General features: G+C 35.2%; 1 non-coding gene across 1 annotated transcript; it reads right to left on the bottom strand.

The window, feature by feature from the left end:
• Positions 1-13088: 13088 nt before the first annotated feature.
• On the bottom strand, positions 13089-13195 carry LOC141490374 (U6 spliceosomal RNA). The gene has a single exon (XR_012469201.1). It is a non-coding gene; the product is annotated as a U6 spliceosomal RNA (small nuclear RNA).
• Positions 13196-15975: the final 2780 nt, after the last annotated feature.

The following is a 15975-nucleotide window of genomic DNA, read 5'->3' as shown; positions in this document are numbered from 1 at the left end:
ATGAATCACTTTCTTCGCTCTAGCCATCTTCTCCTCTCTTTCCTATAAAACCCAAAGAAGTTTGCAGGACAGCTGATTTGGCATTTCAAAATTCACCTCTAGTTGCCAAAGCATTCAAGGATGTCATGGTGCCAAAGTAGTGCTCCTCCTACTTTCCTTCACAGGAAGCCCAGGAAGGGAGAGCTACTTATCACACATTCCAGAGACAGAAAGGGTATAAACCGGAAGCTATCTCTCCTTTAAATTGACACACAACCCCACTTCTCTGCTACTGTTGGGAGGGAGGTGGATCAAGGGACCACCAGCATTTACTATGTCCTGGATAGGGCTTCTGCAATAGACATTTGCTCCATCTCATTAATTTTCTCTTCTGTTTTGTCCTCTACTCATTGTCACTTATGAAACTTTCTGCAGTGGCATCAGTCAGCACTCCCTGCCCCTGCTCCCCATTTTAATCATCCACAACTCTTCTTCCTATTCCTTCTCAGCTCCCACTCTATTGTGTTTTGCCAGCCTCATTCCCTATCTTCTACACTTCTGCCATTCTTTTTGTTAATTTTTTTTTAGGTTTTTGCAAGGTAAATGGGGTTAAGTGGCTTGCCCAAGGCCACACAGCTAGGTCATTATTAAGTGTCTGAGACCAGATTTGAACCCAGGTACTCCTGACTCCAGGGATGGTGCTTTATCCACTGTACCACCTAGCCACCCCTTGTTAATTTCTTTATTTTGATTTAGCAATAAATAACATAACAATTATAGAAACATTTCAATATACAAGGAAAAATTCAAGGAGGCTTATAAAGTAAACTTCTATTATGAATAGCATACTTTTGAAAAATTTATAATAGTGGTAACAACAATTGCTAATTTGTTTTTATACCTTTCTAAACTTTTTTCTTCTACTTTTAATGTTTTATTGATGTTCTTTTTTAGAAGTCTTTTCCCTAAATCTCTTCACAGATCACTAATCCCTCTCCATCAAATTGTGAATTCCATGAGAACAAGGATCATCTTTTCCCACTTTTTGTATCCTCAGAACATATTACAATGCCTAGAACATTGACGATACTTAATAAATACTTATTGCCTAGCTGTTTGACAAGTAGAAACCTACCCTTGTAACAAACAAATAAAAATTAAGGAAAGCAAAACATCTTGACCAACTTTAGTTGGTCTTTCTGTCAAGAGGCTCAGGCATACTTCATTATCAGTCTTTTAGAGTTAGTGTTGGTCACTGCATTGATCCAAGTCCTAAAATTTTCCAGGGTTACTTCCTTTTACATTATTACAGTCATTGTGTAAATTGTTCTCCTGTGTTCTATTCATTTTACTCTGCATTAGTTCATATAAGTGTTCCTAAATTTATCTGATTTTTTCATATTTGTTATTTCTTTGATCCCTTTGTAATAATTTTATTGCCTTTACCACATGAGTTCAGTCATTCCCCAATTCATGGGCAGTCACTTTACTTACATCAGAAAGCACAGTTCTTGACATCAGAAAGCCCTGTTATATTTTTGGATATGCAAGCCTTTTCCTTTTCCTTTTTGGTATGTGTATATGTATACACAATTTCGTGTATGTATATACAATTTTGTAATTATATTCAAAGAAGTGTATAGACACTTTAGAGTGCTATTGCTAGACCACAATTTACTTACTTCTTCAGTATAGTTACAAAATTGATTTCCAGCTTGGTTGGATTGGTTCTGCCATTCTATTCTCCTTAACGTCCAGCAGATGGTGCTTGTTGCCTTCCCGGGGACCAGTTCCCTACCAGGAAGTCTGCATTTAGAGTTCAAAAACTATAATCTGTTCATCTTAAACCTTCGTTAGCTCTTGGTCCCCATAACTCCAGGTCTCATTACACAAGGTACCTCCAGGGCTAAGTAATCATCTTGATTTGTACTTTCTGAGCTAGTTCTTGTTTTCAGCATAATGTAAATTTGTAGCGACACTTGTTTGCTTCTTTCCTCATTGTTCAACTGATATGCCTCCTGCTCACCTCAGCATTTCTTTCTAGGTCTAAGAATTCAAGAACTCCCAATTCATCTCCCCAGTTGTCCCTTTTTCCCCCAATATTTCCTTGGGGCATCTGGGCCACATTATTTAAATTATTCTTTTCCAAACATCTAGTAAAGGCAAAAGATAAGGACCAGCTGCTTCAATAAAGGAAGGGAAAGATTTATAGTTACTGCTGCATAAAAATCAGTTCAGAGTAAGTTTAAGGAGAAATTAAAGTTAACTTAATTGACCATAGCTAATGTCACTGGTTTAGTCTCTAAAAAGGTAGGTTAGTTTAACTTTTGTGAAGTAACATAACTGGGGAAGAGCTAATTCTGAGCAAAATTGCAAAATATATTAAATTTGTCTTTAGTTCTCCTACTCTGTTACTTTTGGTAGTCCTTGAACCAAATGCTCACAGCTTCTTACTATCCTCTGATTTTGCAAGACCCATGATTATGGAATCTTAATAGAGCTGCCTTGTGGTTCAGATTCCAGATTCCTCCTTTTCTTCTCATATTTCCCTTCTTCATTCTTCTCCATCTCTTCCAATTAGAGAAACAGCTTAAGACCAGTTTATTTGATTGACAAGTCAGTGCAGTCCATTTCTTATATGAGCTTTGAATTTAGTGGAGGCTGCACTGATGAATATCATTAGAATGCCTTCAGGGCTGCTCATTCAGTCTGTTACAAACAGATTTTGTAATAAATCTTGGTGGACTGGACAATTTGTCTTTGTACTTAGTCTTTTGATCAGAATTTGTGTATTTCCCCAATCTCTCTAGTGTTTCTGCTCTCATATCTGTTTCTTTTGGATCAGCAGGTAAGCAAAGGTGATTCATTGTCTGGCAACATCTCAGCACTAATCCCTTAATGTAAAGGAGGATTAGGTAAAAGGATACGAAGAGATTAACTAAAATCCATTATTAAATTATTAAAAATAAAGTTGACTCATTTTAGCCCAAGGAAAGATGTAAAACAAAACTATGCTATAATTCATTGTCAAAACAATTTTTGCCTGCTTCCCCTGCACCTCTCCTTTAATATTAATGGAAAATAATAATTGCTTAGACTCTAAATTCTTTGGATTCATAATTGCTATGTCAGTGGAGCACAAGCTCTAGCAGGCCCTACCAATTTGGAAAGCTTTGAGTATGGTCCTAATGAGTAACAGTATATATATAAATATGTATATTTTAGGTTTTTGCAAGGCAATGGGGTTAAGTGGCTTGCCCAAGGCCACACAGCTAGGTAATTAAGTGTCTGAGACCGGATTTGAACCCAGGTGCTCCTGACTCCAGGGCCGGTGCTTTATCCACTGTGCCACCTAGCTGCCCCCAGAGTAACAGTATATATTATAGTGAGTGTTATCTCACTACTAGAATGTAAACTTCTTAAGACAGAGACATTCATTTTTGTCTTTGGCTCTAATCTCATTGCCTGACACATAGTAGGAGTTTAATAAATGCTTATTGACCAAAAGACTGATTAGATTGATTGATTAAAACAAACTTGCTAGCATTAAAAAAATAATTTTTATTTGTGGGGCGGCTAGGTGGCACAGTGGATAAAGCACCGGCCCTGGAGTCAGGAGCACCTGGGTTCAAATCCGGTCTCAGACACTTAATAATTACCTAGCTGTGTGGTCTTGGGCAAGCCACTTAACCCCATTTGCCTTGCAAAAAAAAACCTAAAAACAAACAAAAAAATTTATATTTGTTTTTACATCACCTTCATTTCCAAATATATACCTTTCCCTTCTCTTATCCAGGAAGACAAAATCATCTTTTATAACAAAGAATACAAAAAAGAGGTGGAGGAGTTAAATGTAACTAATCAACACATCAGCTGAGTGTGATAGTTTGTACAAAATACCATAGCCTTGTCTGTAAAGGGAGGCGAGAGCATTTTTTTTTAACACTTCTAAGGTTAATTTATATTATACATTTATAGTTATAGTTTTTTGTTCTTTAGGTTACATTGCACAACAATTTAGTGACAGGTTTTTGTTCTTTACATTTATATTTTTGCAGTTGTATATTTTTCATGTTCTGATTATTTCACTCTTCATCAGTTCATATCAAGCTTCCTGAGGGTTTCTGTATTCTTCATTTTCATTGTCTCTTGTGGTATTATAATAATATTCCATAACACAGTTTGTTTAGCTATTCCTCAGTGAATGGCCATCTTATTTCTATTAGTACCAAAAAAAAGTTCCAATGAACTTTGTATATGAATATGATGTATATGAGTTCTTTTTGTTTTTGATCTCCTTGAGAAATATGCCTAGCAGTGAGATCACAGGACCAAAGGATATGGATGTTTGAATTCTCCTCTTTTTTTTTTTAAAGAATACTTTAATAATTTCTTTCCAGAATGGTAGGAACAATTCACAGCTCCACCAAGAGTGTATACATGCCCATTTCCTCACAAACCCTCTGACAATGAGTACTCTCATCTTTTGATATCTTTGCCAATATGCTAAAACTTCAGAATTGTTTTAATTTGCATTTCTAATGTTATTAATGAATTAGAACACTTTTTCATTTGGTTGTTAATAGTTTGCAATTATTCTTTTGGGAACTATTTGTTCATATCCTTTGATCATTTATGCTTTAGGGAATCAGCCAGAATTTCTGTAGTCATGTGTTCTTGGCACTTATTTTTGGATTCTTAATATCTAAATGCCAGATGTACTATAGGGAAGAGGAACCTAAAAACAAGAAGTTAGGAATAGCAAGTGTTCCAGATGAAATACACACAGATGAAATCCATGATGGAGATGATTCAAATTTTAAAGTATTTTAGAACTGACTTCTAGGAGTGGAAGATGCCACTTGTAAAAATCACAAATTGTATTATTACCAAGAATAAGGCAATTGAGAGATCATTGACAACTACTGACCCATATACCTATTGTCATCACTATAAAATTTTTATTAAAATACACTACACATGTATCACAGATATTATTGATGAACAATATGAGATGAAAATGGACAGGTTTTTACAATTTTGTATAATAGGTCATATCTTCACACTCAGAGTAAAGGGTTCAGAGCACACATGAAAAATCATTTGACTAGAAAAACAAAATAGCCTTAAAATTTTCTTCCAGTGAAGTGTCTTCTATCTCTGTATTTAGATAATTCAATACAATATTGGGTAATAAAATGAATAATTTTCTGATTATTTATAGCAAGTGAAGCATAAAATAGATAAAGATAGTCACCTAAGGTGGTTACCACAGTTATAGAAGTACCTATAGAAGAGGTACTTGGCAGAGTCCAAATAGAAGAGGGATGCTGAAATTCTCCAGTTGCTCGTATTTAAAGTTAAGATAGTGCTAATTGCATCAAGACTCTTAATGAGAGCCACAAATACTCAGAAGAGATCAGATTAACAATCCATAGTGAAAAACCAAATGGTTGGATGAAGAATACCTAGTAGGAATTAGCACACCCTTTGGAGAATTTAATAGGAAGCAGTTTTTCTGTTTCTCTCAAACTCTTATTAAAATTTTCTTTATATGGGGCAGCTAGGTGGCGCAGTGGATAGAGCACCGGCCCTGGAGTCAGGAGTACCTGAATTCAAATCCAGCCTCAGGCACTTAATAATTACCTAGCTGTGGGCAAGCCACTTAACCCCATTGCCTTGCAAAAACTAAAAAAAAAAAATTCTTTATAAACTTTTCTCTATAGGATTTCCTAATAAAACATTTAAAGCAGTTAACAAGAAAGAAGGTGGTCTTCACTTTCCCACTGAACCCTCCACAACAATCTTCATAGATCTTTCAGGATCACAGATAAAACAGTCTCTTTGACTGTTAAGGATTGAGTGAGGAGATTTACATTAAACTACATCTAAACTACCATCATAAAATTGCTTTTCTCCTAAATTCTAAGCTCTTTATAAAATTCAAAATAAGGGTTACAAAGGTAATGAATGTAAAGTGCTTTGTACATTTTGATGTGCTACAAAATGTCATTTATTATCAAAGCTTCCCTTAGTGTAACCAAAGCAAATAGTAAGACTTTAGTGGATCAGGTAAATCATATTACAAAGTCATATCCCAAAGCATTCAAAAAACTAGGTGCCCTAAGGGACAGAATGCTAGGAAGTTCAGAGTTCACATCCAACTGCAAAAAAACTTAATAGCTGGGGGTGGCTAGGTGGAGCAGTGGATAAAGCACCGGTCCTGGAGTCAGGAGTACCTGGGTTCAAATCCAGTCTCAGACACTTCCCTAGCTGTGTGCCTTGGGCAAAACACTTAACCCCGTTTATCTTGCAAAAACCTAAAAAAAAAAAAAAACTTAATAGCTGAGTGACCCTGGACAAGTCATAGAACTAACCATTTGCTTCAGTTTTGGAAACTGTACCTACTTCCTACTTCCCAGGGTTGTTCTGAGTATCAAATGAGATAATATATATGTAAAGTACAGTGTCTGGCACATTATCCTCTCCCACACTTACCCACCAGAAGGTGTCTCAAGACCTTGATTTCTGTAAAAATTCAAATTCTCCTAATTGTCTCAAGGAAGTAAGAAAAGTTAGGAGGCAGAGATCAGGAAGGAGAACATGTGACAAGGCATAGCAGTGAGTAATGAAGTATCTGGTTTAAAGAACAAAAAGGCTAATATTGAGAGATTATAGAGTATGTGGAGGGGAATAAATTGTAAGAATACTGGAAAGGTAAGAAAAGGCCATGCCATGAAAAGCTTTAAAAAACAAAGGATTTTATGTTGCATTTTTTTTCTGAAGACTGGAGAGAGTCACCAGAGTTTATTGAATTATATGATAATGTAATCAGATCTCGACCAGAAAGATCACTTTCATGACTGAGTGGAGGATAGAGTAGAATACAGAGAGACTTGAGGCATGGAGACCAATAGGATCATAGCATAATTTGTTCAACCATTCCCTAGTTAATGGACACCTAGATGCGAGAAATTATTGAATAACCAATTATTGGGGAGATTCAAGGTCCCCCTCCCCCAAAGTCCCCTCTTTCAAGGAGATCTCTGAACTTGCCTCAAAATTTATCCCATGTAGAACATCTTATCTAGGTGGAGTTGTTACCATCCAACTAGAAAAACTTTAAGAAGAATTTAACCTGGAGGGATTCCAGTCCATTGTTACTCAGACTTGGGGGTGAGTGGTTGTAGATCCTTTGTCTAGATTGCCTAAGTCTGGAAGAGAAGAGGCCTTATTAGAATAGGTCCATCTCTCATTATAATATTCACTCTCATTAATTTTTAACCAGTTTATTGCCGCCCATCAGGAACACCTACTCTTTCAAAGGCATATAAACCTAAAGAAGTTACCATGGTCCCTTTTTCCTTTAGGAGAGACAGTCAAATGACCTTTTTTTGGTTAATTGGCCACTAATAATTAATAAAGTAATTGTTAATTACTTAGAAACTATACATCTTGAACTTTTTATCCATCAGAAAGCTTGGTTCTTTGTTTTCATAAAGTGTTGCTAAATGGAACTTCTAGAATGAAAAAAAGAATTCATTAAGCACTTACTATGTCCTGAACACTATGAATACAAATAGAAAAGAAAGACAATCCCTGATATCAAGGAGCTCACAGGCTAATTGTGGAGACAATATGAAAGATTTTAGCTGCAAGTCAGATTGAAAGGCCCATGGTCCTTAGGGATCAGTCCTCAAGCAGATGGTAATCGTTTCCACTGATGAAATCATGTCAAATTTTGATGCTGAAACATTTGACAATGCCAAGGACTTTGGTGGCAAACTTTCTTTGCTGGGTCTTCAATAGCTGTTGCTGGAACACATGTAGCAGCAGTTAATTATCAGAGTGCATTTCCAGATGACCTTTTACACTTTAGAGAATGATGACTCACTCTATAGAGAGTTCCTTTGTGAGGTGTAAAATTGGTTCAAGAATTTGGAAGAGGAGAGTCTTTTATTTTTTTAACTTTCTGCTTTGAGACAGTACATATGTGATTCCAGACCTTCCAGGAGAAACCTGGAAAGAAATAGAATTTATTTTGGAAGATAAACAAGTAAGGAAGACAGTACTTCAATGATTTCCAGGTAGCCTCTAAGGGATTTGAAGGAATTTCCCCTTTGGTGGGATCAGGGATTCTTTCTTGGTTGAGCTGAGATATCTTGCTCCCAGTGGGAGAACTAGTTCATTCTGGATATTCTCTAATGTAATATAAACTGTATATGTCTCTTATTTCTGTTTGCTCTCTGATTGGATAAATGATATTAATGATTTTTGACAGTCTTTTCTGTAATTAGCATTTTGTAGGAAATGGGATCAAAATTTCAGAAATAAGCTTGGGCTATTCCCCTTTAAGTGATATCTATTTAAAAAATCATTACCCTATACTACCAATATTTAGGAGTGCAGATAGATATATTTGTAGATCTGTATTCCTGTTCTGAGTAGAGTCAGCTTCATGACTTCCTGTCCTGCCAGAATCAAAGTTTCCCCTTGGAGAGGGTTGAGCAAGATTCCTGAGCTTTCAATTCAGGTCTCACACAATTAGAAATCCATGTGAACCTGTGCAACCTACAAGCACAACACATACAACATACATATATATGCATGGATGACCATGAGATTTAGAGCTCTTGATAATCTAGTCTATGCTCATTTCACAAATGAGGAAGTAGAGACCAAGAGACGGAAAATTACTTTCTCCAGGTCTCTAAGGAAGTTACTTAGTAGATCTAATTCCTCTCTTTCTGATAAATCTTGTTCTAATATACATTTTTTTAGGATTTTTGCAAGTCAAATGGGGTTAAGTGGCTTGCCCAAGGCCACACAGCTAGGTAATTATTAAGTGTCTGAGACCGGATTTGAACCCAGATACTCCTGACTCCAGGGCTGGTGCTTTATCCACGAGGCCACCTAGCCACCCCCCAATATACATTCTTAAAATGTCCCCATACAATTAGGAAAAAAGTATATATCTTTCCCACTTCCCATATATAAAAAGTAGATATCTTTCCCATTTCCCATATATAAACAGAACATACGACATAAATAGATTTTTGTTAGTTTTTCAAGGGAGAAAAATACAGGCCAAGATTGTTGCTCTTTCTTGGGTGCCTTCCAAGGGGATTATTGAAGTTTCTTATCATAAAGTGCTTTCCTTTAATAGATTGTCCTGTGGTACCTGGATCCCAGTGAAAATTTTGCACCCAGACCTCAGTATATTTTTTCTGCTCATCTCATTTCAAGACTGAAGTTTATGTAGTGCTCTTGAATTTGTTTTATACGTATATATAATGTATAAACATTGTTTTGTATAGACTTATATGTGTACCTGATTTCTCCTCAATTGAATTTAAACTTCTATAGATCATGAATGATACATTTCTGAATTTGTATCCTCCTTATATTACAAACTGCTTGGCACGTGGTTGGCAGCTTGTTAAACTTACTGACTGATTGGTTTGTTCTGGATATTCTTTCAGGTTGATTTATATTGACCAAGATCACAGTCTATTAGAGACTAATGGGACCATATCAACTTTGCAGCACCTATAATGGAGAATCATTGAATTACTGAATTAGTGGTAACTAGATTGTACAATGGATAGAATGCTGAAACTAGAGTCAGGAAGACCTCAAATCCAGCCTCATGCTTAATAACTGTGTGATCCTGGTCTAGTCCCTTCATCTCTTGACTGCCTCAGTATCCTCAAATGTAAAATAGAAATCAAAATAGTTTTCTATATATTTTAGAAATAAGTTTTTTAATCAGAAACTTTAGCTGTGAAAATTGTTTCCCTGATTTTTTCATTCCTTCTAACCTGGGTTACATTGGTTTTATTTGTGTAAAATTTTTTAAAATTTAATATAGCCAAAATCATCCATTTTGGTTTTATAATGTTCTCTGTCATAAACTTCTCCCCTCTCCATAAATTCAACAGATAGAATATTCTTGTTCTCTTAATTAGTCTATGGTATCACATTTTATGTCTAAACTCAGTACCATTTTGACCTTATTTTGGTATAGGGTGTGAGATGTGGGTCTATGCTTAGTTTTTGCCATATTATTTTCCAGTTTTCTGGCAGTTTTTGTCAAATTGACTTCTTATCTCTGAAACTAGAGTCTTTGGGTTTATCAAATAGTCATTTATTTCTGTTTCTTTTGTAAATAATCTAATTCACTAATTTCTTAGCCAGTATCAAACAATTTTGAACCTGCTGTTTTATAGTATAATTTTAGATCTGATACAGCTAGCCCACCTTCCTTTGCATTTTTTCATCAATTCCCTTGATATTTCTGACTTTTGGTTGCTCCAGATGAATTGATTCAATATTTTAAGCTCTGTAAAATATTTTTAGTAATTTAATAGATATAACACTAAATAAGTAATTTAATTTGGATAGAATTATCATTTTTATTTTATCAGCTCAGTCTAATCATAAGCAATTGAAATTTTTCCACTTGTTCAGATCTGACTTTATTTGTGTGAAAAGTATTTTATAATTGTGTTCATATAGTTTCTGGATTTATCTTGGGAGGTAGATTCCCAAATAATTGTTGTCTACAATTATTTTAAATGGATTTCTCTTTCTATCTCTTGCTCTTGTGCTTATTGGTCATCTATAGAAATGCTGATTATTTATGTGGGTTTATTGTATATCCTGTTATATTATTCAAGTTGTTAATTGTTTTAAGCAGTTTTTAGTAGATTTTCTAGGATTCTCTAAGTGTATGATCTACAAAGAGTGAAAGTTTTGTTTGCTCATTGTCTATTCTTATTCTTCAATTTCTTTTTCTTTGGATTTTCTTGGCAAAGATATTGGAATGATTATCTATTTCCTTCTCCTAGTTTATTTTTATAGATGAGGAACTGAGGCAAATGGGGTTACATAAGAAATAAGTTGCCCAGGATCACATAAGTAGTATTTTGAGGATGGATTCAAACTCATAAGGATGATTCTTCCTGATCCTAAACCCACTACTCTATAAACTATATTACCTAGCAGTCAACCCCCCCCCATTCCATTACAGTCATATACCATAATTGATTCAGCCATCCCCTTAGATGGATATTCCCTTACTTTACAATTCTTTGTCACTATAAAAAGAGCTACTCTAAGTATTGTTGAACATATAGGCACTTTCCCTTTGTGTCGGATCTCTTGGGGTATATGTCTAGTAGTGATATCACTGAAGCAAAGGGTATGCTTAGTTTAGTGACTTTAATTCCAAATTCCTCTCCAGAAATGTTATATCACTACACATATCCATCAACGATGGATACATCGTTATCCATCCATTAATGTATCTGTGTCCAGTATCTTTGCCAAAAAAAAACCTCAAATAGGATCATGGAGAATTAAGAACAAATATGCTAGTTTGCACTAAAAATGATGAAAGAACTTTTCAGAGAAAACTGAGAAGTCTTTTTTTTACATTTTTATTTAAGGCAATGGAGTTAAGTGACTTGCCCAAAGTCACACAGATAGACAATTATTAAGTATCTGAGATCAGTTTTGAACTCAGGTCCTTCTGATTCCAGGACTGGTGCTCTATCTACTATGCAACCTAGCTGTCCCCCAAAACTGAGAAGTCTTGTATAAACTAATGCAGTTAGGTGAGCAGAACCAAGGGAATAATTAATACGATTAGAACATTATAAAGACAAAATTTAAAAGACATAAGGATTATAATCAATGAAATGACCAATTATTATTCTAGAGATTGGATGTTGATACATGCTACCAGCTTCTGACAAAGAAATTGAGACATATTCTTTTTGATATGTTCAGTGTTGCCAATATGATCAAATTGTTTTACTTGATTTGCATTAATTTGTTCCATTTTGCATATTAGTAATCAACCAACTCCCCAAATTGTGAAGGTAAAGTTACAAAGAATTGTACATAACTGAAATGACTAAACAGCAACAAAAAACATACTTCAGATATGGAGCAGTTATAATAAGGAATTCAGAATAAGTCACTCTCCCTGATTTTTCTTGAGGGAGTTTAAAGGTAGGGCTTACCCTAGAAAGAGAAATGAAAGGGTGTTATGTTTGTAATGATTGACAAGAACTGTATTATGGGCTGTGTCAAGGAGGAGGGAAGGAACTCTCTGAAATAATGTTGCATTACCTATGTTCTTGGAGACAACTGAAAGTCAAAATGCTTTGGGAAGACAAAGAACCTTTTTTTCATATTCCCTTCTTCATTCTTCCTTCTCTCTTCTCATTTCCTACTCAATCCTCAGTAAACTGTCAAAGACCTTTAATAGAATCTGGTAGTCAAGTAAGTTATTATTCATTACTCTTCATTTCAACTGGAAAAAGATAATTTTTATTATTGACTCAGCTTTGTTTCCCCTTACAATGCTTTCATAAGTTCAGGTGAACCAGTAATATCTGGGAATCTTTATCAGAATGTAAAACATTTTCCCAGAAATGAAGCTTTGGGTTTTGTTTTTTTTTTACTTTCAGGAGGCCTCAAAGTTTTATTTTCATTGAGAGAATGATGAACTCTGATAAATATAATGATATATTCAAAATTATAGAAAATTTCAAATAGATATGAAATATCTCAATATGACCTTGCATTATACCACATGTCAAAAAATGTTAGGAAGCTTATCCAAGAGATAGTGATAAACATACTTATGGGTCTTGGAACCCAATTGATTTAAATCCCACTGAAAACCTATGAGTTACAATCTAGGGTAGAGATAGTAAAATGGACTGTTTGTTATAAATCAGTTAACTATATAATGTGCTAAAGTATAGTTTCATACTGTGGTATGTGTATGTCATGGAACACTATTTTCTATTAGAAACAAGGAGGGACCAGAATTCAGGGAAGCCTGAAGGGATTTGCATGAACAGATGCTTAGTGAAATGAGCAGAACCAGAAAAACACTGTACACCCTATCAGCAACATGGGAGTGATGTTCAACCTTGATGGACTAGCTCGTTCCATCAGTGCAACAACCAGGGACAATTTGGGGCTGTCTGCAATGGAGAATACCATCTGTATCCAGATAAAGACCTGTGGAGTTTGAACAAAGTTCAAGGACTATTCCCTTTAATTTATTTTTTTTTCTTTTTCATTCTTTCTTTTATATGGAATGCTTCACAAATTTGCATATCATCCTTGTGCAGTGGCCATGCTAATCTTCTCTGTATCGTTCCAATTTTAGTATATGTGCTGCCGAAGCGAGCACTATTCCCTTTAATTTAGGAAAAAAAACCTGATATCTTATTGTCTGATCTTGTTATCTCTTATACTTTTTGTTTCTTCCTTAAGGATGTGATTTCTCTCTCATCACACTCAATTTGGATCAATGTATAACATGGAAACAAAATAAAGACTGACAGATTGCTTTCCGTGGGGGTGGGGGTGGGGGTGGGGGAGGGAAGTAAGATTGGGAGAAAGATTGTAAAATTCAAAATCTTTTTTTTTTTTTTAGGTTTTTTGCTAGGCAAACGGGGTTAAGTGGCTTGCCCAAGGCCACACAGCTAGGTAATTATCAAGTGTCTAAAACCGGATTTGAACCAAGGTACTCCTGACTCCAGGGCCAGTGTTTTATCTACTACACCACCTAGCCACCCCCAAAACTCAAAATCTTTAAAAAAAATATAGTTTCATGATGAAAATTTAAAGAATATATAAAAATCTTCAGAACTTTATGCTTAATACAAAAATATGATTGCAATAAAGGGGGACATTTTGCACATTAAGTATTTCTTAAAGGTATAAAAATATGTAGATTTATTGTATAAGTCAGTGAATATAATTATTTTCCTTACCTGACCTTCTCAATGTTGGGCCAAATTGCAATCCTTAAGGAGCAGTTTAACTTCCTTTACTTTTAACTAATCTAGTAGTATAAATTAAATACAGTTCAAGGCTTTCATTGACTGCACAATTTTAAAGAACCAGAATCAACTGTTTGAAAAATCTTCCTAACAGGGTTCAAAAGAAATTCATTCTCTTTTTTGGCACCCATCCAAAAAACTCCTATCCCAGGATCTAGCATCCTTTACAAGATCCAAACGCAGTGAACTTCCAGCATGCTTTATCTGTGGCCCAATTTTTAGGAGCCAAAAGAAATCACAGAATTTAGCAAAATATATAAATAAAACAAGGGTAATGTTAATGCATGGCTTTTCTAAGTCAAAATATGACTTGCAGGCACATTTTAATGGCGTAGTTAATGTTCCCCATTTCTATTAAAGTGCTGCCACTGCTCTTAGACTAGTACTTTAAATACATTCTAAGGAAGTTTTTCCTGTTAACACTTAGAAACTTATACTCTTTGCTTTGTCATGATGAAAGATAGGCACCAACTGGATTCAATTAATGTTTCACATGGTTAGGACCCAGCTGTCTGTATCCACCTGACTCTATTCAGTTCACAGGTGATAAATTATTTCCATATTGGATTCTATCCCTTCCCATAAGGGGAGTAGTTTCCTGGAATCATACCTTAAATTTCCAGGACTTTATACCTGGAATTTTTTGTATATATATTTTTCCATTTGGCCTGTTCTGCTTTTAAGGCATTTTTTTCTTCATTGGATTTTTGTGCCTCTTTTACCATTTGACCTGTTGTTTTTTAAGATATGGTTTTCTTGGGAGGAATGGAAATTCAGAGAAGCCTGGAAGGATTTGCATGATCTGATGCTGAGTGAGATGAGCAGAACCAGAAGAACACTGTATACCATAACAGCAACATGGAGTTGATAATCGGTCTTAATAGACTTGCTCATTTCAACAGTGCAACAATCAGGGACAATTTTGGGGTATCTTTGATGGAGAATACTATCTGTACCCAGAGAAAGAATTGTGGAATTTGAACAAAGACCAAAGACTATTACCTTTAATTAAAAAAATTTGTTATCTTATTATGTAATTTTGCTATCTCTTATATTTTATTTTTTTTCCTTAAGGGTATGATTTCTCTGCAAACACATTCAATTTAGATCAGTATATAGCATGAAAACAATGTAAAGACTGTCAGACTGCCTTCTGTGGGGATGGGGGAAGGGAAATAAGATTTTTTTTGGGAAAATGTAAAATTCAGAAATAAATAAATAAATAAGATATAGTTTCTTTCAATATTTTTTGTGCCTGCTTTACTAAAGGCATTTATTCTTTTTTTTCCTTGATTTTTTTTGTATTATTCTCATCTCTTTTCCCAATTTTGATTTTTACAATCCTTTTTGAACTCTATTTTTTAAAAAAAAATTTAAGTCAATGGGGTTAAGTGACTTGCCCAAGGTCACGCAGGCAATTATTAAGTGTCTGAGGTAAAATTTGAACTTGGGTCCTCCTGACTCCAGGGTTGGTAGTCTATCCATGGTCTATCCACTGTGGCTGGCTATCCACCAGCTGGCCCTCCTTTTTGAACTCTTACAGGAATTTTTTTGTGATATGAGACCAATTCATGTTTTTCTTTGGGGCTTTGGATGTAGTAGTTTTGACTTGTAGTTTTCTTTTGAGTTTGTGTTTTGATCTTCCCTTTCACCATAGTAACTTTTTTTGGTCAAAATCTTTTCTTGTTGTTTGCTTATTTTCTAGCCTATTTCTTGACTTTTAACTTTATATTATGGTTATGCTCCTGAGATGGAGGGAGCATTGTTCTAAGTTTTTTGTGCAGTGATTTTCAGAGCTGATTCTGGGAATCTATAAGTTTTAGTTCTTCCAATTGTTATGATCTAAGAAGAGGTCTCCTGGCCTGTACACTGGTCTATGAATAATACCAAGGGCTCTTATCTGTGACCCAGGGCCCTTATTCTCCTGCAGCTTCAAGTTCTTGCCTGCTAGTACTTCTGCTCACCCTGGGACAAAGACCCAGGACTATGACTCAGATCCGAGTATTGGGTAATACAACAGAATCCTCACCCAGTGTCAGTGAAGGGAGCTCTGTAATCACTTTTTTTCATCAGTTTTCAAACCCCCTTATCATCTAGAAGCAAGACTGCTGACTCAGTCGTCTCC

This window comes from Macrotis lagotis, chromosome 5, assembly GCF_037893015.1.
Source record: "Macrotis lagotis isolate mMagLag1 chromosome 5, bilby.v1.9.chrom.fasta, whole genome shotgun sequence".
Classification (NCBI taxonomy): Eukaryota; Metazoa; Chordata; class Mammalia; order Peramelemorphia; family Peramelidae; genus Macrotis; species Macrotis lagotis.
This window is presented reverse-complemented; position numbering and strand designations above follow the sequence as displayed.